Here is a 24,194-nt window from a genome sequence, read left to right as displayed (position 1 = left end):
ATCTTGTATGCATAGGCAGAGAGTTTCCCGCTGGTGAATGGGTGGTCTTGCCACTCTTTTGAGGTGGAGTCCGGAGTGCCTCAGGGTTGTCCTTTGAGCCCGCTCTTATATGTGTTCGTGCTCGATCCCTTCCTGAGGAGGGGGAGTCGCGGACCATTGGCGGGAGTCTGGATGAGTCTGGCCTAGCTGGGTGTTGCCCAGAGTGTGGTGGCATACGTTGACGATGTCACTATTTTCGATGTCGATGTGGTGATGTCGGAGGTTGACCACTACTTGGAGGCATCTGGGTCTAAGATCAGCCAGGATAAGTGTGAGAGTCTCTGGCTGGGAGGGGGGATCCCACGCTTGATCTCCCGAACACCATTCCAGGGCCCCAAGAATCAGCAAAAGTCTTAAGCATCACATTTGGCCAGGATGATTATCCCACCAAAAATAGGGATGGTAAGCTCCCAGATGCCACTCAGAGGGTGAACCATTGGAAGGGTTGGTCTTTGACACTCAGGGAAAGGGTACACCTGATCAAATCGTACCTGCTCCCTTTGTTTTTCTATCTGGACAGTGTATGTATCTTGCCAGAAGCTTACTACTCTAGGATCTACAGCCTGTTTTTCCGTACCACACGTTAAATACCACACGAGGAGACTAGGGGGTCTATCTATGGTAAACTCAGTGGAGGTCTTTACGAACACCTTCTTGAAAGCTAACAATGCAAACTTCTGGAAAGAGAGGGCTCCTCCGTGGGTACTCTCCTGCAGGGAATGGTTTCGGCCTTTCTTCCAGGAATGGAAGAGAGGAGGGCGAGGTGAAGGACCTCCCTACGCCCCATGGATATCTTCCGGCTTACACTACCCCGACTCTGAAGGCGATACATTGGTGGGGTCTGGGAGATCAGGACCCAGTAAAGGCAGTTTCTTGACAAACAGGTTCTGTTGACCCACTTCCAGAAGCCTCTGGCGCTCAGGGACTGCCAAGGTTGGGTCGGGATCTGAGGGTGGGGTTGTATCTTTTGAACATGAAAAGGATCCCCCAGAAGTTTTGGGACTTGGCCTGGTGCTGCTTTCAGGAGAAGCTATATGTGAGGGACAATCTGAAGTACAAGAACTCTGATGACCGGGGATGTCCCCAAGAAGAGTGCGGGGACACGGTGGAAAGCATGGACCACCTCCTGCTTAATGGTTCCTTTAATATAGGGGTCTACAACCGAGTGGGTGCTTCCGTTCGCTGGAGTCATCTTGCTGGCCTTACCTATCCGGAGTGAGCTTATGGGGCATTTAGGAACCTGGGTGGCCGAGACAGGGACACTAAACACCGTGGAATGCTCGGTGTTTAGTGTCGACCCAACAGAAAATCCTCTCTGAGGTGGAGGTCTGTAGGAATATCACCGGTGACCTCGGGATGATCAGGTCTTTGGTGTATGGCAGTCTTGGTATCAGTAGGGCTTCTCTCCTATGGCGAGAGTTTTCTTTTGATGTGCCCTAGGTACTAGACCTTTTGGGTAGAATAACTTTATTTTGGTTAGGGGAAGTGTTATAGGGATAGAGATAGAGTGAGAGCAGGGTCAGTTTTAATGGAGGGATAGAATTAGGGAGATTTGTATGGTGAGTTAGGGAAAGAGTTTAAAATTGTTTTGATGTATCAAGTCTGCCATCCTTCTTCCCAGTGGTGGGCTAATGCATGTGCACGATAGCTTTTTGTTTTGTTTTAAGCTGATATGGTATGAAGGGCTTACAGGCGACCAAACTTGGGCCTAAAGTGGGTTGTGGTTCAGTGTGTATAAGTTAGTATGTATAAGTTTGTGTATAAGTTGGTTGGGAGGAGTACTAGGTGGGGAGGGACATTGGTCAGATAAAGGGGTACTCCGGTGGTCAACGTGTTTTCTGTTTTTGACTTACCCTATTTGTTTTGTTTCATTTCTATTCTTGTTGTTTAGCCTACTCTATTTCCGTTCTTTGTTGTCTTTTTATCCCCCACTTTGTTTTCCTATCTTTGCTTCTATTTCCTGTTTCTTGCTGTGCTGAAAACTACAAATCCCAGCATGCCACATGCCTTGCTGGTTTGGGGCGGCTCCTTTTTTTGTTTGTTCCGCCCTTTACCCACCCTACTATTTTCCCGGGTCCAGCACACTAATATAATCAGCCTTGGTTGGAATACACTGTCATACACACACAAAAGGGACTACAACTCCCAGCATGTGTCATTCAGGAGTCTTCAGTCTGTGGTATAACACCAGCATGCTGCCTCTGTAGTCTCCTGGGGGTTGTAGTTCACCACACCTCTATAGGGCATACACCAGTGTTTCCCAACCAGGGTGCCTCCAGGTGTTGCAAAACTACAACTCCCAGCATGCCCTGACAGCTTTTGGGAATGCTAAGAGTTGTAGTTTTGCAACAGCTGGAGGCACACTGGTTGGGAAATACTGGTGTAACATTATGTGTATGCTGAACAGGCTACAACAGTGTTTCCCAACCAGTGTACCTTCAGCTGTTGCAAATCTACAACTCCCAGCATGCCCAAAGTCTGCCAGGGCATGCTGGGAGTTGTAGTTTTGCAACAGCTGGAGGCACACAGGTTTGTAAACACTAGCATACACACACACAACAGGGACTACAACTCCCAGCATGTGTCATTCAGGAGTCCCCCCCTCCCCCTTCACATATAGGGGGAGATTTATCAAAATCTGTGCAGAGGAAAACTTGCCCAGTTGCCCATAGCAACCAATCAGCTTGCTGCTTTCATTTTTATAAAGGCCTGTGAAAAATGAAAGAAGCAATCTGATTGGTTGCTATGGGCAACTGGGCAAGTTTTCCTCTGCACAGGTTTTGATAAATCTCCCCCATAGAGATAATCCCCAGTATGAGATTTATTCCCCTGCAGTCCATACATCCCCAGCCCGTGCACCTTGTCATCCTCCCCTTCAGATAACACTTATCTTCTCTGTGAGGTCCTTCTCCTGTGCAGACCTGCGTCCTTAGACTACAGAGCAGGGGGGAGGGGAGGTGAGGAGCTGTGTACTCAGCTGGATGAGATAAGGGGGCGTGGCTTATTTTTCTCATGCAGACAGAGAAAAAAAAAAAAAAAAAGCTGTGACATCTTGTCCACCACAGACTCAGAACTGTGGACAACGGTAAAAGAAAAATCTCTGAACTACATAACTTCCTGCCCAACAAACAGGTAAGAAAAACACATACATGCCGCCAAAACATATAACATGTATATTGCAAAAAAACTAAACTTACAAAGAAGATGCCATATAGTCAAAAAAATTAACCACCGGAGTACCCCTTTAAGCCCTTAAGGACCGGGGCTTTTTCCGTTTTTTCATTTTCAATTTTTCCTCCTTAACTTTAAAAAATCATAACTCTTTAAAATTTTCACCTAAAATTCTATATGATGGCTTATTTTTTGCGCCACTAATTCTACTTTGTAATGACATCAGTCATTTTACCCAAAAATCTACGGCGAAATGTGAAAAAAATTCATTGTGCGACAAAATTGAAAAAAAAATGCCATTTTGTAACTTTTAGGGGCTTCCGTTTCTACGTAGTACATTTTTCGGTAAAAATGACACCTTATCTTTATTCTCTAGGTCCATGGTTAAAATGATACCCTACTTGTATAGGTTTGATTTTGTATTACTACTGAAAAAAAATCATAAATACATGCAGGAAAATTTATACGTTTAAAATTGTCATTTTCTGAGCCCTATAACTTTTTTATTTTTCCATGTTCAGGGGGCTACGAGGGCTCATTTTTTGCACCGTGATCTGAAGTTTTTGTCGGTACCATTTTTGCATTGATCAGACTTTTTGATCGATTTTTAGTCATCTTTTCATTATATAAAAAGTGACCAAAAATACGCTATTTTGGACTTTGGAATTTTTTTGCGCGTACGCCATTGAACGTGCGGTTTAAAAAGCGGTATATTTTTATAATTCTGACATTTCCGCACGTGGCGATACTACATATGTTTATTTTTATTTACACAGTTTTTTTTTTATTCTTGGAAATGCCGGGTGATTCAAACTTTTATTAGGGGAAGGGATGATTGAAAGGGTTAGTGATTTTTTTACACTTTTCTTATGCCATATTATAGCCTCTAGGGGGGGCTATAACATTGCATGTACTGATCTTTAACAATGATTGATGCATCTCCTTAGGAATGCATCAATCAGTGTTTTTGGCGATTGAATGCTCAAGCCTGGATCTCAGGTCTGAATCATTCAATCGGCGATCCTGAAGTATAGCTGTTCGGGATGCCACGATTTTAATGCAGCGATCCCGAACAGCTCCGAGCTAACCGGCACATTTTACTTTCACTTTTAGGCTAAAGGGTTAATAGCGGACGGCGCCGCTCGCTATTAGCGGCGGGTCCCGGCTTCACTATGATGCCGGGCCCGCCGTGATATGATGTGGGGTTACCGTGTAACCCCGCGTTATATCACGGGAGCGGGTCCAAGGGCGTAAGTTTACGCCCTTGGTCCTTAAGGGGTTAAGGGCACTTTGTGAACTATAAGAACGGTATGGACTCTGACCCATGGGCAGGAGGGGTAGTGTGGGTTAGGGTACAGTTTCAGTGTAGGGATTTTCCTATGGTTTTCTCTAGTGCATATATTTATGTTTATTTATATACTATATTTTATTTATTTATATTCATGTGATTTTGTATCTATATTGTTTCATATTATTAGCATTATAGTAGTTATGGTAGTCGGACCAGTTGTGTTGATATGTGGTTTATTTCAGTTTTTATTTTTTTTTGCAGTGGTGTGCTTGTTATATTTTCTTGTTTTTGTGTTTCCAGAGTATGGATGGTTTTGAGTTACAGCCGGGAAGTGCTAAATTTTATGTTTATATTTTGATAATCCAAGTTGTGCTATTTCTGTGTTCATTGTCGGTATGCGTGTCAGTGTGTTTAGATAGTTTGGTTAGGTAATATCATTATTTGGTTATAAAATATAATTTTATTGTAAAGCTGGGCTGGCTGGTTAGGGAGGCTTTTTTTTTTTGTATTGGATAAGTTTTGTATTTTTTTTATAATAAAAAGAGTTTCAGCATGTGAGATGAACTCTGATTGAATAAGGCTCCATACCCCCCCCCCCCCCCCACACTGCATTTCTTGATTTTAAACTTCTGCCAGGCCAGCAGGAGTCCAATGTCTGTACAAAATATGGGGGAAGATGTGCTCTCGACAAGTAGGGAGACACTTAGTGGCAGCTTTTTTAAAGGTAACCAATCACCAGATTTTACTCTATATAACACTTGGCAAAGCGTTCTATAGGGTAAAATCTTTATCCTCACCATTCCCAGGGGACGTTCCTGCCAGCAGCGATGGTGAGGACATGAACTTATAAAATAGTCCCCGCCGAGGCACGTAAGTAGTCCCCTGAGCGCAGAGCTCTTCTCACCTAGTCTTCGGCCGGCAGTGACGCCCCCTCGGCTTGATTGATGGGCCGTGTAATTGCTCTGCTCCTTCTGTTCAGTGAGCAGAGCGATGATGCGGTCCGTCAATCAAGTCGATGGGGCGTCGCTGTCGTCCGAAGTAACCGGACTAGGTTAGAGGAGCTTGCTGCCCAGGGACTAGTTTATAAGTTCATATCCTCACCATCCCCGCAGGCAGGAATGTCCCCCAGGGATGGTGAGGATAAAGATATTACCCTATATAATGCTCTGTCAAGCGTTATATAGGGTAAAATCTGATGATTGGTTCCCGTTAAACTCAAACAAAACATAGAAAACGTAATTTATTTATTTTTTAAACAAAGTACATTAGAAACATTTTTCATTTATCATATGGAGCGCAATAGCAAAAATTGTGAGTGCCCAGGGCCTAAAATATTGCAGCTTCCTTAACACAGTTTTTGGACTTCTTTTGTGGTTGCTCCTCAAAACGCTGGGTAGAAATAGAGATTACTGGGACAGACCCAGAAATCACATCTGTGCCTTGGTTACCACCGAGAGCTGTATCGGCGCGGAGGGTGAGCCTGCACCCGTGGGTGTTTAAGGAATTGGTCACCATTATTTGGCGCAATCTTTCCAAAACACAGTTCTTCCCCCCCCTGACGGCCCGATTGTGGGTAACCCCCGCTTTCCTCCTAGACTTTCTAGATAGTCCTTCCTTGGGATCTCCGAACCCCCAGCTCTACCATTACGGGGTTTTCTAGAAGGTACATTGCTCCGTCCTTATGACACCTTAGTCCCCGAACACCTTCGCACTCCAGCAAGCCATATGCACTACCTGCAGCTCAAACACTTTGTTAAGTCAGAACAGACGCAATTGAGACTAGGTAGACATTTGCTTCCCTTTGAGAAGCTCTGCACTTCCTCCTCCCCGAATCTCAAGGCAGTGTCCTTCATTTATGGTCTACTCTTGGAAGAAGCAGCTCAGCGTCCTCCGGCATATGTTGCCGCCTGGGAAGTGGAACTGCAGACTTCTATTGCTCCATATGACTGGTCTGCGGCTTTCACTTGGTGCCACAAGCTTTCGATTTCCTGTAGAGTTCAGGAAACCAACTTTAAACTCCTATCACACTGGTATAGGGTGCCCGTGGTCCTACACAGAATGTTTCCCTCTGTATCTGATCTATGCTGGCGTTGCGGAGAAAGGGGCACGATGTCCCTCATATGGTGGTCTTGCTCTTCGCTCTCCCCCTTTTGGACTGTAGTGATATCCCGCATTGAGACTATCACGGGTGTAGTGTACTCAAAGTGCTACTCCTGACTATCCTTCCGATTACCCATAAAACTCCCTCTAGGGTCCTAGCCCATTTTCTTCTGATGGTGGCTCACACAGTGATTCCCAGATGCTGGAAATCTACACACCCTCCAACGATAACTGACTGGTACGTGGAGATACTCTTTCTCTGTCGTGTGGAAGAACTGATGGCAGACTCTTCAGGTCGTGCTGAGAAGTTCGGTACAATATGGAGACCTTGGTTAGCTTTCCTAGAGACCCCTCTTTATAGTGCACATTAACTCCCCCCCAATGATGTGAGACCCTCACTCCCCCCCCCCTCCCGCTTCTGTGCCTCAGTCACACTCATTATATAACGAGGCAAGGATTGGCTGGAGACTACGGCGGACGTGGTGATTGAGGCGAACGACGGAGCAAAGGTCAGTGGTTCTCATATCTTTCCTCTCTCCCTTCTTTACCCCCTTTCCTCTCTCTCCCCCACCACCCCTCCCTTCCCCTCTTACTATTCCTGTCCCTCTTTCTCTTCACCACAGAGTATCATATCGAATAGTGATCACTGTACTATGTTCACAAAGCCCTTTCTGCAATGTGAAAATTTGCTACATACAAGTGCCTTGACGAACAAAGCTCTACCAGCATCAATGTACAGTACTGTAGTATTAGACAAGTGATACTCAATGTCTTTATTGTTTTACCTGTTTTACTCACCCCCATTTGCCAGGGGCGGGGTTTATGTTTAAAGTCCCATACAAGTTAATGGGAAATAAATATTACTGCATAACTTCCAAACGGCTGGAGATATTTCGATAATACTTGGTCACATGTTATTTATATGTCCACTTAAAATATGGATATGGATATAGGATAGTTAATTTAACTCTTAACTACCCCGATTTGTGAGGGTCAGGGTTTTTGTTTAAAGTCCCATGCAAATCAATGGGAAATGTATGTTCCCACATAACTTCCGTACGTCTGGAGATATTTCAATAACTGGTACACATATTACGGGTCGGGATAGGAGGTTGACATAGGAGGTCGGGATAGGAGGACGGGATAGGAGGTTGTGATAGGAGGACGGGATAGGAGGTCATGATAGGACGGGATAGGAGGCCGAGATAGGAGGACGGGATAGGAGGTCGTGATAGGAGGACGGGATAGGAGGTCGTGATAGGAGGACGGGATAGGACGAAAGGATAGAAGGACGGGATAGGAAGTCGGGATAGATGGACTGGATAGGAGGACAGGAAAGGAGATCGAGATATGAGGACGGGATAGGAGGACGGGAAAGGAGGTCAAGATATGAGTACGGGAAAGGAGGACAGGATGACGGGTTAGGAGGATGGGATAGGAGGTCGGGATATGATGACGGTATAGGAGGTCGGGATATGACAACAATATATGAGGACGGGATATGAAGTGAAAAGCTTCCTCCTTTGTTTATTTTCCTCCCCAACAAGGATTAGGAAGGAAAAACCGGGCAACGCCGGGTACTCAGCTAGTGATTAATAAAATTGTTGTTTGAATACGGAAAAAAATAAATGTGAGTGCCCATTTAAAATTACAGACAATCATTGGCCCAGATTTATCAAACAGTGTGAGAGAAAAAGTGGAGTGATTTTCCCACAGCAACCAAACAAAGCTCAGCTAATAAGCTCTTGTAAAGTGAAACCTGAGCTGTGATTGGTTGTTGTGGGAAAATCACTCCACTTTTTCTCTCAGTTTGATAAATCTGGGCCCATATGTACATACACACACACACACACACACACACACACACACACACACTGTAGGTGTATAAAATGTGTTTCATCATATTTACTTTGTTATTTTTCTCCCTTTATACATACATTTTGTGAATGTAATTACAATACTATTCTTTGTTAGTTATTAGTTATTTAAAGAGACACTGTCACAAACATAAAATATTGATTTGTAACAGATATAGTAATTTTAAGCCTCCCTCTAATATAGGTCTTTTTTTCTTTTCTTTATTTGGCCAATATAACTCTGGCCACTAGATGTCCTCATACAGGCTAATTTGATATTCAGTTTCTGGCATCATTTAGTTTCTCAGAGCTCCTCATCTGAGTCCCTACATCAGGCGCTGAGATACTCGGGAAGATTTATAAAACCTGTCCAGAGGAAAAAGTGCCGAATTGCTCATAGCAACCAATCAGATCACTTCTTTGATAAAAAAAAAGCCTCTGAGAAATGAAAGAAGTGATCTGATTGGTTGCTATGGGCAACTCAGCAGCTTTTCCTCTGTACAGGTTTTGATAAATCTTCCCCATAGAGTCAGATAGTAAAAGCTGACACAGCTTGCTCAGGGACACGCCCTGTGCTAGGGAGAGGCATGCAGGGGAAGTAAGGCAGACCATGGAGCAGATCTCTGGCTGGAACTAGAGTCAACACAAATAAAAGTGACAGGAACATGATCCTAATTACAGTAACGTCCTTGGGTTTTTTGTTATTTTCTTTGGTGACAGGTATGCTTTAAATTTAAATTAAATTTCAGAACAAGTCCTGTTGGTACCAAAGCTACTGTGTAAAAAATTATCCTCTTTGTTATCTGGGGTCTTGGCAGCGATACCAGTGTGGTTCTTCCATCCTATCACTACACCCTTTAAAAAGAAGACAATTGCAGATTAATATAAACAGATTAGATTTGTTCAACAATTCTTTACAAACAGTGGCCAGGCAATCTTGCTGGTTAAAGTTCTTGGAGCACAGAAGCTTAGTTACATTCAAGATAGCTAGTGTTTGAAGTTTAAAAGACAATATTAATAAAACAATAGTAATGTTTAACAGTTTAAATGGTCCCTCATTAAAACTAATTTTTGCTATTGCACTCCTTATGTAGATAAAAAATATTTCTAATATACTTTGTTTTAAAAAAAAAAATGAAGTTTTCTATGTTTTATTTGTGCTTAAAAAAGCTCAAGAGCACATTTTCCCCCATCTTATACACAGACTTTGGGCCGAAGCCCAAACACACAGAAAGTGCAGCCTGGAGTGCTGAGGGGGGGGGGGGGGGTTGTTCAACCAACAGCATATGGCAGTTAAGTGTGAGAAAGCTATGATTGGATGAGGCTGGACACACCCACCTCAGCACTCCAGGCTGCACTTTCTGTGTTTGGGCTTTGGCCCAAAGTCTGTGTATAAGATGGGGGAAAATGTGCTCTTGAGCTTTTTTAAGCACAAATAAAACATAGAAAACTTTTTTTTTTTTTTAAACAAAGTATATTACAAATATTTTTTTATTTACCATAAGGAGTGCAATAGCAAAAATTAGTTTTAATGAGAGTTACCCTTTAAAACCTGTTTCAGTTACCTGTTCTCTTCATCTAAGCATCTTCTAGGCCTGTGCTACTTCACAAAGGCTCACTCCATATCCTACTTCTAGCTGACTTTCTGCTCTTTTCAGATCTTGCTCAAAGGCTGTATCTCAGCACTACCTCCTCCAACCAAGATACTGCCAAGTAGGCTATATCTGTCTGCTGCCAATGAACCCAAGTCCCCAGCACTGCAAAGCAGCAGTAACCACTGAGCCACCATGCTGCCCTTAGCATACATCTGCTATGCATGGTTGCTAAAATGGACAGAGATGTCAGCAGAGAGCACTGTGTTCATGATGTCATCAGTGTTCCAAAAAGAAAGGAATTTCCTCTGTAGCATTCAGCAGCTAATAAGTACTGGAAGGATTAAGATTTTTTAATAGAAGTAATTTACAAATATGTATAACTTTCTGCCACCAGTTCATTTAAAAGAAAAAAGGTTTTCACCGGAGTACCCCTTTAAGGCTAGAATTCCACTGCGATTTTTGCCCTGCGATTTCTTTGGCTTCTTACCTTTGTGTGGAATTTGCCTTTTTTGGCCCTTTTTGTACAAAATTAGTTGGGTACACAAAAAAAAAAAAAAAAAGGATGCAGTAGGGATGTAAAAAAGTGTATTTAACTAAATGTTTTTTTTTATAACAAAATTTTAATACATTTTGTTTATAAAGTGTGTGTGTAACTTTTTTCTCTTTATTTATTTTGAATTTTTTTTTATGTAGTACTACTACTCCCAGCATGGAACACACTGTTCCATGATGGTAGTAGTACCTGTACTAATAGACATATCGCCCCGGGTATCAGTCCTGACACCCGATGCGACCGACCATAATTTAGCAAAGATGCGGCTGTATACATCACTCGCATCTCAGCTCTGTACTCCGGCCAGTGATGTAAATAGAACATCACTCATTCATATTTTCCGCCCAGAGCTGTGATTGGCCAAATGGTTGCAGCCAATCACAGCTCTGAGGAAAATATGAATGAGTGAATGGCCGGAGTATAGTGCAGAGCAGAGATGCGAGCGATGTATACAGCTGCTCCATCTCTGCTGACATTTTTATTATTGTCGGCTACATTTTTAGGTCCCTGCCCGCCCACATAAATTGATCCCTGTTTAAAAAAAATTTACGTCAATACTATATATCTTTTTTTTTTTTTTTTATAATACCTTTTTTAATAAAATGTCGTATGGTATCTCCATCACTTTTTTGGTTCGCTAAAGTCCAAAAAAGAATAAAAACCGCTGGCAAAAATGCCAAAGTTAAAACCAACATGGGAGCTGTAGTACCTGCATTAATAGACAGATCGCACCTAACTTCTGACACCTGTTGTGATCGGTCTATTAAACGCCATGCGGGAGAATTGGCATTTTTATGGCGTTTTTGGGGAAAAAAAACCTCAGTGGAATCCCAGCCTAAGGTTAGAATCCCAATTAGTATTTTTTTGCAAAAACGCCGTAAAAAAACGGCAATTTTCCTGCACGGATGTTAGCTGCAGATGTTAGCTGCAAGTCAATAGTAAACTGCAAAATGCCAGATCCACCTGGTGTTTTTCAGTTTGGCGTTTTTTTTTTATCCTTTTGGCTTTTTTCAGCAATTTTGGGCTCAGAGGATGGTTTTTCAAAACACTCGACAAAACCTAGTTTGGCGTTTTTTGCACAGAAATCGTGGCGTTTTCCTCCCGTAGAAGTCTATGAGAGAGCAAAAACGCCATGTTGGTTTTAACTTTGGCGTTTTTGCCGGCGGTTTTTATTCTTTTTTGGACTTTTGCGAACCAAAAAAGTGATGGAGATACCCTACGACATTTAATTAAAAAAGGTATTATTAAAAAAAATAAATAAAAGATATAGTAGTGATGGAAATTTATTTTAAACAGGGATCAATTTATGTGGGCGGGCAGGGACCTAAAAATGTAGCCGACAATAATAAAAGTGTAGTGTGTGTGTGTGTGTTTTTAACTATTATTTTTACATTTTTTTCCTACTACTCACAGCATGGAACACACTGTTCCATGATGGGACTAGTAGTACATGTATTAATTGACAGATCGCCCCTTTGCGATCCTCCTTTAGAACGTATAGATGCGGCCAGCTGCTCTTCTATGGTCCCGGCACTGCCGTATATATACACCTATTCATATTTCCCACAGAGAGCTGTGATTGGCCAGATTGTTTCAGCCAATCACAACCCTCTGTGGGAAATATAAATAGGTGTATATATACCTCAGGGCAGGGAACCATAGAAGAGCGGCCGGCCACATCTATACATTATACAGGAGGATCACAGCGGGTGTCAGGAGTGACATCTGCTGTGATCTGTTTCTTACTGCAGGTACTACTACAGCTCCCAGCATGGAGCAGATGGTGCTCCATATTGGGAGTAGTAGTACCCGCAGTAAGAAACAGATCACAGCAGCTGTCACTCCTCCTGACACCCCCTGTGATCCTCCTGATGTGAATGTTGGGATCAGCTGTACTCACAGCTACAGAGCCGGGAGAACAGCTGATGCTGAGCAGTAGATATATATCGTATATCTACTGCCCAGCAAGAACTTACAGTGAGCCTGCAATGTGTATACAGTATACACATTGCTAGCTCGCTTAACCCCTTGCTGAGCTGTGCGCTATGCGCAAGCCCGGCAAGGAAAGAGTTAACTTACACTGCTGGACAGTGTAGGTTAACCCTTTGGGTGGTACACAGTATATACAGCTATCTATAGATAGCTGTATATAGGGTATACAGAAGATGAAGAAATCCCCTTCCTCCCTCCAGTTCTGGCTGGGTCTGTGTAGCTCCGCCCCCTAGTGATGACGTCATTAGGGGGGCAGAGCTTAAGACGGGAGCCAGGCTGGTAATTCTAAGGCTCTGTTCACATTGTCCGTTTTGTATAATGTGAACAGACCCTTTTTTTTCTCTTTCTAATAAAATAGTTAAGGAGGGCTGTGGGGGAGTGTTTTTTAAAATAAAATAATTTCTCCAATGTGTTGTTGTGTTTTTTTTTAATTTATTTTTTATTGAATTTTCAGGCTTAGTAGTGGAAGCCGGTCTTATTGACGGAATCCATTACTAAGCCAGGGCTTAGTGTTGGCCCCAACAACAGCTGGCACTAACCTCCAATTATTACCCCGGTACCCACCGCCACAGGGGTGCCGGGAAGAGCCGATACCAACAGGCCCAGAGCGTCAAAAAAAATGCGCTCCTGGGCATAGGCAGTAACAGGCTGGTGTTGTTTAGGCTGGGGAGGACCAGTAACAACGGTCCTCGCCCACCCTGGTAACGTCAGGCTGTTGCTGTTAGATTGGTATTGTGCTGAGAATAAAAATACGGGGAACCCTATGTTTTTGTTTTTTTAACCGGAGTAATAATTGGGGGTTAGCGCTAGCTTTTTTGGGGGCTAACACTAAGCCCTGGCTTAGTAATGGATTCCGTCAATAAGACCGGCTACCACTACTAAGCCTGAAAATTCTATAAGAAAAAAAAAAAAAAAAAAAAACACAACACCACATTGGAAAAATTATTTTATTTAAAAACACACCCCCACAGCCCTCGTTAACCATTTTATTAAAAGAAAAAAAAAAGAAAAAACTGTTCATCCACCGTAATCCATCGAATCTGCCGTAATCCTCTGCATACACGGATCTGAAATGAGAAGAAGAAAAAAAAAAAAAAAAAATTGGTTAGTACATTTTTGGCACTCTCCGCTGGAGAGAGCGCCCATAATCCAATGTCTTCCTAAACAGGGAGCCTCCAATTGGTGCAAAACTACAACTTCCAGCAAGCCCAGCCAGCCTTTGGCTGTCTGGACATGCTAGGAGTTGTAGTTTAGCAACAGCTGGAGTCTGGGTAGACACTGCCAGAAGGGTCTTGTCACAATATACAAAACGGACAATGTGAACAGAGCTTCAGACTTACTAGCCTAGCTCTGGCAGCCTGGCTATGCGGACCCGACGGGGACAGGGAGCGAGGGAGGTAAGTGGACGTCGGCTTCTGTATATACAGCTATCTATTAGGGATCGACCGATATCGTTTTTTTAGGGCCGATACCGATAATTGGTGGAGGTTAGGGCCGATAACTTATACCGATATTCCGGTATAAGTTATCGGCTATTTATCCCCCCGCGGGCGCTTTAAATCAATGCACTGCAGTGGTTTTTGCGGTGCCATAGGCCACCACCACCCGCTTCCCTCCCCCTACCTGTCAGGGTGGTCCGGGCCATCCATCGTTCCTGTAGTGTCCGGCGGCATTCCGGGTGGAGGGTGAACCGGTCCGGGCTGTCCTTCTTCTCCGGGGGTCATTTTCTCAACTCCCGACAGGCTCCGGCCTAGTAACACAGCATAGACGCCATTGCGCAGTGACGCCCGTGGGCAGCGACGCACCTGACGTCACGGCGTCTATGCAGTGTACTAGGCCGGAGCCTGCCTGGAGTGGAGAAGATGACCCCCGGAGAAGAAGGACAGCCCGGACCGGTTCACCCTCCACCCGGAATGCCGCCGAACACTACAGGAAGGATGGCCCGGACCACCCCCATTACGGGTAAGTAAAATTTATTTTATTGACTCGGAGGGTGGGGGAGGGGCCCGACCGGTATAGCGGTATGGGCAAAAATCCATACCGTGGGAGGAAAAAAAAATGGTATCCGGTTCATTCCGGTATACCGCCCAGCACTATGGTGGGGGGTGCAACGCGGTGCGGTGGGTCGGGGGGGGGGGCGGTCTCGGTGCGGTGGGTCGGGGGGTCGGTCGCGGTGCGGTGGGGGCGGTGCGGGGGGAATTATCGGCTTATCGGCAAGGTAATTGCCGATACCGATAATGCCCAAAATCGTGATTATCGGCCGATAACAATAATCGGTCGATCCCTACTATCTATAGATAGCTGTATATATGTATACCGCCCAAAGGCGCTATAGAAGCAGGGAGTCCTGTCAGTCTGGTGACAGGATTCCCGGCTCCTGTATAGTATACACGGGTACACTATGCCCCCCTGTATACTATACGGCCGGGGGAGGTGAGTAGTGATGCTGTACATCACTGCTCATCTCCTTACAGTCTGTGGACCAGGTGCTCAGCATCCGACCCACAGAGTGGTACCCTGAAAACAGAAAACTGCCACAGGGGACAAAACTGGCTATTTCCACACACCAGGAAAAACACCAGAAAAACTGCCAAAACGCAAGGAAAATCCGTGGCAGTTTTTCTGCCAGTTTTTCCTGGTGGGAAAAAACCTCAGTGGAATTCTAGCCTAACAGGCTTTTTCTTGACAGCAACAGCAAACTCCGAAGTGTAGAGTTAACCCATCCCAAGGCTTACAATATACTCAGCCCACATGCAACAATACAAGCCACTCTGCTGCATAGCTAGACTCTCCCAGCACCACTCACTTTAATAGCACATTATCTGCTCTGCAAGCAGGGTAACCATTCTCCGCTAGAGATTTGCCAACTGGCCCTACTTTACTAAGAGTGGAGTGTAGTTTTCATTGTGAGGTCTTTTTTTTTTGCTTTTTTTATACAACTGTTCCAAACTGTCTGGATTTTCACTGCTCAAATCCACCACATTTTATGTGAGAACATTACTAAATATGTTGGGATTTTTCAAAACTGTCGGGGACATGCTCCTTTTCACAGCAGCCATGCCCCTTTTTAAAGTTTTTTAACGGGTTTGAAGGTTGCAGATTTTGGCGCATGTGATGAGAAAAAAACCTGTCGGGAATGAATTAGTAAATAACCTCTGCACATTGTAACATCATTCTTTAATAGGCAAATCTAGCAGGCTGTCCACACTCCCCCTGATTAGTGCCAAACCTCTCCTTAAACTCAGCATAGTAGCATGGGACATCACATCATCATAGGGCTGGGCTGTATACTGGTTCATACCGAATACCGAAATTGTTTCCCTGCACGATATGAATTTTTCCCATACCGCAATACAGGTCGGGCCCCTCCCCCTCAAATGAATGAATTATCAGCCGCATTATAAGCCGCCCGTGCTTTAAATTAATGAGATGCCGGCCGCATGCGCTATAAATGATTAAGTTGCGCCCGTGGCGCTTTAAATGAATAAGATGCGGCCGCGGTGCTATAAATGGTTAAGATTCTGGCCGCATGTGCTATAAATGAAAAAAATTAGGCCGCAGCAAGCTGCACCTCTCCCTGGAAGCGCTAAAAGCCTGGCTTTTAGCGCTTGCAGGGGGAGCTGACAGCTTTCCGCTCGCAACTTAAAGGAAAACTGTCAGATATTTTCTCCCGCACTATCCACAGGTACTTATAGCGCGGTACTTATAGGCTAATAGCGCGGCAGTGATCGTGGTGCCGCGTGCTATTAACCCTTTAGATGCGGCGTTCAAAGTTGGAACGCCGCGTCTAAAGTGAAAGTGAAACCATGCCGGTTAGCTCAGGGAGCTGTTCGGGATCGCCGCGGCTAAATCACACCGTCCCGAACAGCTGTAGGACACGAGGAGGGACTCCTATCTTGTCTCCTGGTGTCCGATCGCCGAATGACTGCTCAGTGCCTGAGATCCAGGCATGAGCAGTCAAGCGACAGAATCATCGATCACTGGTTTCCTATGAGAAACCAGTGACCAATGTAAAAGATCAGTGTGTGCAGTGTTATAGCCCCCCTATGGGACCTATAACACTGCAAAAAAAAAAGTGAAAAAAAAAAGTTAAGATCATTTAACACCTCCTCTAATAAAAGTTTAAATCACCCCCCTTTTCCCATTTAAAAAAAAAAAACTGTGTTAATAAAAATAAACATATGTGGTATCACCGCGTGCGGAAATGTCCGAATTATAAAAATATATTGTTAATTAAACCGCACGGTCAATGGCGTGCGTGCAAAAAAATTCCAAAGTCCAAAATAGTGTATTTTTGGTCACTTTTTATATCATGAAAAAATGAATAAAAAGTGATCAACAAGTCCCATCAATACAAAAATGGTACTGCTATAAACTTCAGATCACGGCGCAAAAAATTTGCCCTCATACCGCCCCATAGGCGGTAAAATAAAAAAGTTATAGGGGTCAGAAGATGACAATTTTAAACGTATACATTTTCCTGCATGTAGTTATGATTTTTTCCAGAAGTACGACAAAATCAAACCTATATAACTAGGGTATCATTTTAATCGTATGGACCTACAGAATAAAGATAAGGTGTCATTTTTACCGAAAAATTTACTGCGTGGAAACAGAAGCCCCTAAAAGTTACAAAATGGTGTTTTTTTTTCAATTCTGTCTCACAATTATTTTTTTTTCCGTTTCACCGTACATTTTTGGGTAAAATGACTGATGTCATTACAAAGTAGAATTGGTGGCGCAAAAAATAAGGCATCATATGGATTTTTAGGTGCAAAATTGAAAGGATTATGATTTTTAAAAGGTAAGGAGGAAAAAACGAAAGTGCAAAAACGAAAAAACCCCTGGTCCGTAAGGGGTTAACCGTATGGACCTACAGAATAAAAAAAATGATATTTTTTCTTCAATTTGGTCGCACAATTAATTTTTTTTCCGCTTCGCCGTGGATTTTTTGGTAAAATGACTAATGTCACTGCAAAGTAGAATTGGTGGCGCAAAAAATAATAATATGGAAAACTGCAATCGCCCTCAGCGCTGCAGCAGGGATCCGATCATCCAGCATGGCAGCCGGAGGTCCCCCTCACCTGGCTCCAGCTGTCTCCCGGGGTCTGAGATCGAGCAGACCAGAGCAGAAGGTCACCGATAATACTGATCAGTGCTATGTCCTATGCATAGCACTGAACAGTATTAGCAACCCAATGATTGCTATAATTTATAGTCCTATGGGGACTAGAGATGAGCGAACTTACAGTAAATTTGATTCGTCACAAACTTCTCGGCTCGGCAGTTGATGACTTTTCCTGGATAAATTAGTTCAGCTTTCAGGTGCTCCCGTGGGCTGGAAAAGGCGGATACAGTCCTAGGAAAGAGTCTCCTAGGACTGTATCCACCTTTTCCAGCCCACGGGAGCACCTGAAAGCTGAACTAATTTATGCAGGAAAAGTCATCAACTGCCGAGCCGAGAAGTTCGTCACGAATCGAATTTACTGTAAGTTCGCTCATCTCTAATGGGGACTATTAAAGTGTAAAAACACGTCCGTGTTTCCCATTTTACCCCCAAAAAAGCGTAAAAAAAAAATCATTAATACACATATTTGGTATTGATGCGTGCGTAAAAGTCTGAACTATTAAAATATATTGTTAATTATCCCGTACAGTGAGCAGCGTAAATGTAAAAAGATTAAAAAAGGCCAAAATTGCCGCTTTGTCACATTTTATTCCAATTTTTTTTTATAAAAAAATGTATAAAAAGTAAAACCTAGGCAAAAGTGGTACTGATAAAAACCACATGATGATGATCATGATGCAAAAAATGAGCCCCCATACCACCTCATATACGGAAAAATTAGTAAGTTATAGGTGGTCAAAATAGGGCAATTTCAAACATACAAATTTTGTTAAAGTGGTTTGAGATTTTTTTTCAGCGGTACAATTATAGATATGCATATAACATGGGTATTATTTTAATCATATTGACCCACAGAATAAAGATACCGGAAAGTGTACCGTGCACAAAAACTTTCAAAATTAGTTAAATTGCAGATTTCTTTTCAATTTGGTTGCTCATATGGGTCTGTGGATGGAAATATAAAAGTTATGATTTTTAGAAGGCGAGGAGGAAAAAAACGGAAATGGAAAAATAAAATTGGTCTGGTCCTTAAAGGGATACTCCGCCCCTAGACATCTTATCCCCTATCCAAAGGATAGGGGATAAGATGTCAGATCGCCGCAGTGCCGCTGCTGGGGAGCCCCGGGATCCCCACTGCGGAACTGCGCTATCATTACAGCACAGAGCGAATTCGCTCTGCATGCAATGACGCGCAATACAGGGGCCGGAGCATCGTTACGTCATGGCCCCGCCCCTCGTGACGTCACGGGCCGCCCCTTTCAATACAAGTCTATGGGAGGGTGCGCGGCGGTTGTCACGCCCCCTGCCATAGACTTGCATTAAGGGGACGGGCCGTGATGTCATGAGGGGCGGAGCCATGACGCCACGCGGCTCCGTCCCCTGTATCACCCATCATTACGCACAGAGCGAACTCGCTCTGTGTTGTAATGATAGGGCAGTGCCGCAGCGGGGATCCCCAGCAGCGGCACTGCGGCGATCTGACATCTTATCCCCTATCCTTTGAATAGGGGATAAGATGTCTAGGGGCGGAGTACCCCTTTAAGGCCAAAATGGACCTGGTCCTTCACCCCCTTAAAGACTCAGCCCATTTGGGCCTTAACCCCTTAAGGACCAATGCAAATAAACCTGTACGCCCCTGAAAGACCAGGCCTGTTTTTTCAAATCGGGGATGTCTGTCTTTATTAGAGAATAACTCTGGTAACGTTTTGCCAATCACGATAATTCTGACATTGTTTTTTTGTCACAAGTTGTCCTTCATGTACATAGTAAAAGTAAGCCGATATCATTTGTAGTTTTTTTTTACAATGCAAAAAATCATGAAATTTTTACAAAAAATTAAGATTTTTTGCTATTTTAACACTAATTGGTTGCATATATTTATACTTACTGACCAAATAGTTTATGAAACTTATACTTTCAGATGTCTACTTTATTTTGACGTCATTTTTTAGTTTTTAATTAACATTTTAAATTAGTTAGAACCCTAACAATTTAACTTGAAATTTTGAAAATTTCGAAAATTTGAAAAGTAAATTTTTTTTATGTGCTATGCAAGGTTTGCAGAAATTAAAAGGTAGTAGAACATAGGAACACCCCCCAAATGACCCCATTTTAAAAACTAGACCCCTCAAGGTATTCGCTAGGGGGTACAGTGAGTATTTTAACACCATAGTTTTTTGGCAGGAATTATTACAAAGTCAGTGTTAAAAATTCGAAAATTGCAATTTTTCACAAATGCATCATTTGGGGGGCATATTTTTTGTACATCACTTCTGATATTGAAAGAAATGCACCCTATATTTTATTTAGCTGCTTGTCCCATGTTCGGAAATACCCCCGCTTTGGCCATATATGGTTCCTTGGCCGCGTGGTAGGACTCAGAAGGAGAGGAGCGCCATTTGGCTTTCAGGGCAGAACAGTACCCCCACCCCCACAAGTGACCCCATTTATATACCGCACCCCTACAAGTTATTGGCTGGACCAGGGACCTCTCTGATTGGTCCTTGGTCGGCTGGCAGTATAACGCGTCTGTCTGTGACAGTTAAGGCTCCTGATGGATATATCCGCCATGTTGTGGGAATAAGCACCCGCTCATGGCGAATATATCCATCACTGCTGCGGCTGGGTAGCTCAGTGTGTCCGCTCATGACTGCTGGCGGAAAATCCGCCGCTATGAGTGGACGCACAAAGCTACCCAGCCGCAGCAGCGAGCTCATTACCGTGACTGCTGCATAATGTGTAGGATCACGTGGCAGACATTCGCAGCATATTACATGCTGCGGATGTCCGCCAATGCGATCCTACACATTATGCTTTTTTTTTTATTAGATTCATTTAATAAATGTATATATAATATATATTTTTTTTTTACACTTTTATTACATTTTTATTTATTTTTACACTTTTATTTTATTTATTTATTTATTTTTACACTTTTTAATGCTTTGGAATACTTAGTATTCCAAAGCATTGTAGTTATATGCTGCCTGCCAGTTTTCACTAGCAGGCAGCATATTTCACTGGCAGGCAATACCCAGGGCAGACCTGGGGGTCTTTGTAGGACCCCCGGCAGCCCAGGTATGCAGCAGCACCCCGCGATCGCGATGCGGGGTGCTGCAGGAGAGACAGAGGGAGCCCCCTCCCTCTGTCAGAACTCCTTACAGCGCGCGGTCACTTCTGACCGCGGCTGTAGGGGTTAAACTGTCGGGAGTGAAGTGAACTTCACTCCCGGCAGTGCGGCCACACACAGCACCCCGCGATCGCGCTGCGGGGTGCTGCAGAGGAGACAGAGGGAGCCCCCTCCCTCTGTCAGAACTCCTTACAGCCGCGGTCACTTCTGACCACGGCTGTAAGGGTTAAACTGCCGGGAGTGAAGTGAACTTCACTCCCGGCAGTGCGGCAGGTCCCGGCCAGCCGCGGACACACACAGCACCCCGCGATCGCGATGCGGGGTGCTGCAGGGGTGACAGAGGGAGCTCCCTCCCTCTGTCATAACTCTTACAGCCCGCGGTCACTTCCGACCGCGGCTGTAAGGGTTAAAACTGCCGGGACCGAAGTTTACTTCGGTCCTGGCAGTGCAGCAGGGTCCCGGCTGTGTGATACAGCCGAGTCCCTGCCGCGATCTCGTGGGTGCACTGGGCAGCACCCACGAGAAGAATGGACGAGTATAGACGTCCAGGTGCGGGAACGCCCGCCAACCTGGACGTCTATACTCGTCCATGGTCGTTATCGGGTTAAGGACTCAGACAATTTTATTTTTACGTTTTTGTTTTTTCCTCCTCGCCTTCAAAAAATCATAACTATTTTATATTTTCATCCACAGACTAGTATGAGGGCTTGTTTTTTGCGTGACCAGTTGTCCCTTGTAATGCCATCACTCACTTTACCATAAAATGTATGGCGCAACCCAAAAAATACTATTTGTGTGGGGAAATTAAAAAGTAAACCGCAATTTTGCAAATTTTGGAAGGTTTCGTTTTCATGCCGTACAATTTACGGTAAAAATTACGTGTTCTTGATTCTTTGGGTCAATACGGCTAAAATGATACCCATGATAACATACTTTCTATTACTGTTGCACTAAGAAAAGAAAAAAAGAAAAAAAATCGCAAATTTTTTAACCAAATTAGTACGTTTAAAATCCCCCTATTTTGAAGACCTAAAACTTTTTCATTTTTCCGTATAAGCGGCGGTATGAGGGCTAATTTTTTGTACCGTGATCTGTACTTTTTATTGATACCATATTTGCTTATATAAAACAATACATTTTTTATAATTTTTTTTGGAATAAAATGTTATAAAAAAGCAGTTATTTTGGACTTTTTTTTATTTTTATTTTTTTTATTTATTTTTATTTTTTTCATTAACATTTTATTTTAATAGTTTGGATATTTACACACGTGGCGATACCAAATATGTATATAAAGTATATATATATATATATATATATATATATATATATATATATATTTTATTTTTACACTTTTAGGGGGTGAGATAGGCAAAATTAGACAATTTATGTTTTTATTGGGGGAGGGGGTTTTTCATATACCGTATAACACGCACTTTTTAGGCTAAAATTTTTAGCCTAAAGTCTATGTGCGTGTTATACGCCGATACACTCCCAGGAAAGGCAGGGGGAGAGAGGCCGTCGCTGCCCGCTTTTCTCCCCCTGCCTTCCCTGGGGTCTAGAGCCCTGCTGCCGGCCCTTCTCACCCCTTAGCTATCGGCGCCACTGCCCGTTCTGTCCCCCTGACTATCGGTGCCGGCGCACACACGCACCCTCATTTTACCATGGAAATTTGGGTAAAAAACTTTTTTTACCCAAATATCCTTGGTAAAATGAGGGTGCGTGTTATAGGCCGGTGCGTGGTATACCCCGATAAATACGGTATATATATATTTTTTTTACACTTTAATAGTCCCCAAATAGGACTATTTATAGAAATCATTCGATTGTTAATACTATTCAGTGCTATGTATAGGACACAGCACTAATCAGTATTATCGGGCATCTTCTGCTCTAGTCTGCTCAATTGTAGGCCAGAGCAGAAGACCCGTGGAGGGCAGCGGAGGCAGGTGAGGGGACGGGCAATCCGATCATCCATTATAGTGACCGCAATGCTGCAGATGCTGTGATCTGTATTGATCACGGCATCTAAGGGGTTAATGGCGGAAATCCACTCGATCACGGATGTCCGCCAGTACCAGCGGGTCCCTGGCTGCTATCAGCAGCCGGGACCTGCCGCGCATGACCCGAGCATTGGTCCGATGCTCGCGATTATGCATAGGACATAAATGTACGCCCTGGTGCGTTAAGTACCAGCTCATCAGGACGTACATCTACGTCCAGCATCGTTAATGGGTTAAAAGGTTACTCCGGTGGAAAACATTTTTTTTTTTTTTTTTAAATCAACTGATGCCAGAAAGTTAAACAGATTTGTAAATTACATCTATTTAAAAATCTTAATCTTTCCAGCACTTATCAGCTACTGTATGCTCCAAAAGAAGTTCTTTTCATTTAGAATTTATTTTCTGTTTGACCACAGTGCTCCCTGCTGACACCTCAGTCCATGTCAGGAACTCTCCAGGGTGGATAGGAGCAAATCCTTATAGCAAACCTCTCCTGTTTCAGACAGTTCCTGACATGGACAGAGGTGTCAGCAGAGAGCACTGTGGTCAGACAGAAAAGAGATTAAAAAAGAAAAGAACTTCCTGTGGAACATACAGCAGCTGATAAGTACTGGAAGGGAAAGGAACAGGACATATAAAAGAAGGACTTGCACTTCTCCTCCCTTATGGATCCACTTCTGACTTTGGCTCAAAAACTGCCAGAAAAAACCCAATCCTAAGAGATGATAGTGAGAGGGAGTGAGGGGGAGTGTGGGCTGTAACAGAGAACTGTGTCCCTGTTGGGAGGGTCACATTCCGCTACAGTGCAGAGGTCACATTCCGCTACAGGGACACAGTTTTCTTCATTAAACTGTATGGCTAGAAGTTGGTGATTTACAATGCAACAATGAACAGTTTTATAATCCATTATTACAGTGCAAACAAAGAAAGCATCTACCTCGTCCACACGCAGTCCCGGCGGTGTATTCGGTACATGATTCACTACACAACCTCATCTCCCGGGCACCGGCACCGCAGAAAACCCCCCGCGCCGGTCTACAGCAGTATAAAGCACCCTTGTGACGTCACGAATAGTGGGCGGGACATGTCGGCCTGCAGGCTACAGCCAACAGCACTCACGTACAGGCGGCCGCGAGTCTCCTTCCCAGATAAACAATACCTGTACTGTGCCCTGTCGTTTTCCAGGTCTTATAGTTCAGTAACATTGTGAGGGAGGTATATACAACGGGAGGCACAGTAACCAATCAGATTGCAGCAGTTTAGCACGGACTACAGCTCCACCTAGGGGCGGCCGCGGATTTGAATGTGCCCGTCGCGCCTCCCCTTCCCGCCCTCG

The 24,194-nt window shown here is 43.8% G+C and overlaps 1 protein-coding gene and 1 long non-coding RNA gene across 2 annotated transcripts in view; one reads left to right on the top strand and one right to left on the bottom strand.

Annotated features, from left to right (window-relative positions):
- The first annotated feature begins 2,886 nt into the window (after window positions 1-2,886).
- The window catches only part of LOC130282554 (core histone macro-H2A.2), a 75,244-nt gene continuing 53,936 nt past the window's right edge, over window positions 2,887-24,194 (top strand). The window contains exon 1 of the mRNA XM_056530916.1: window positions 2,887-3,171. The gene's annotated coding sequence lies outside the window, so the exon portion shown is untranslated. The remainder of the gene's footprint in view (window positions 3,172-24,194) is intronic.
- Window positions 8,501-23,919, bottom strand: LOC130282555 (uncharacterized). The gene is made up of 3 exons (XR_008846446.1): window positions 23,796-23,919; window positions 13,623-13,664; window positions 8,501-9,312 (listed from the first exon to the last, which is right to left on the bottom strand). It is a non-coding gene; the product is annotated as an uncharacterized LOC130282555 (long non-coding RNA).

This window comes from Hyla sarda, chromosome 7 (genome assembly GCF_029499605.1).
Source record: "Hyla sarda isolate aHylSar1 chromosome 7, aHylSar1.hap1, whole genome shotgun sequence".
Taxonomy (NCBI): domain Eukaryota; kingdom Metazoa; phylum Chordata; class Amphibia; order Anura; family Hylidae; genus Hyla; species Hyla sarda.
Note: the sequence above shows the minus strand (reverse complement) of the source record. Positions and strands in the feature narration are given on the sequence as shown.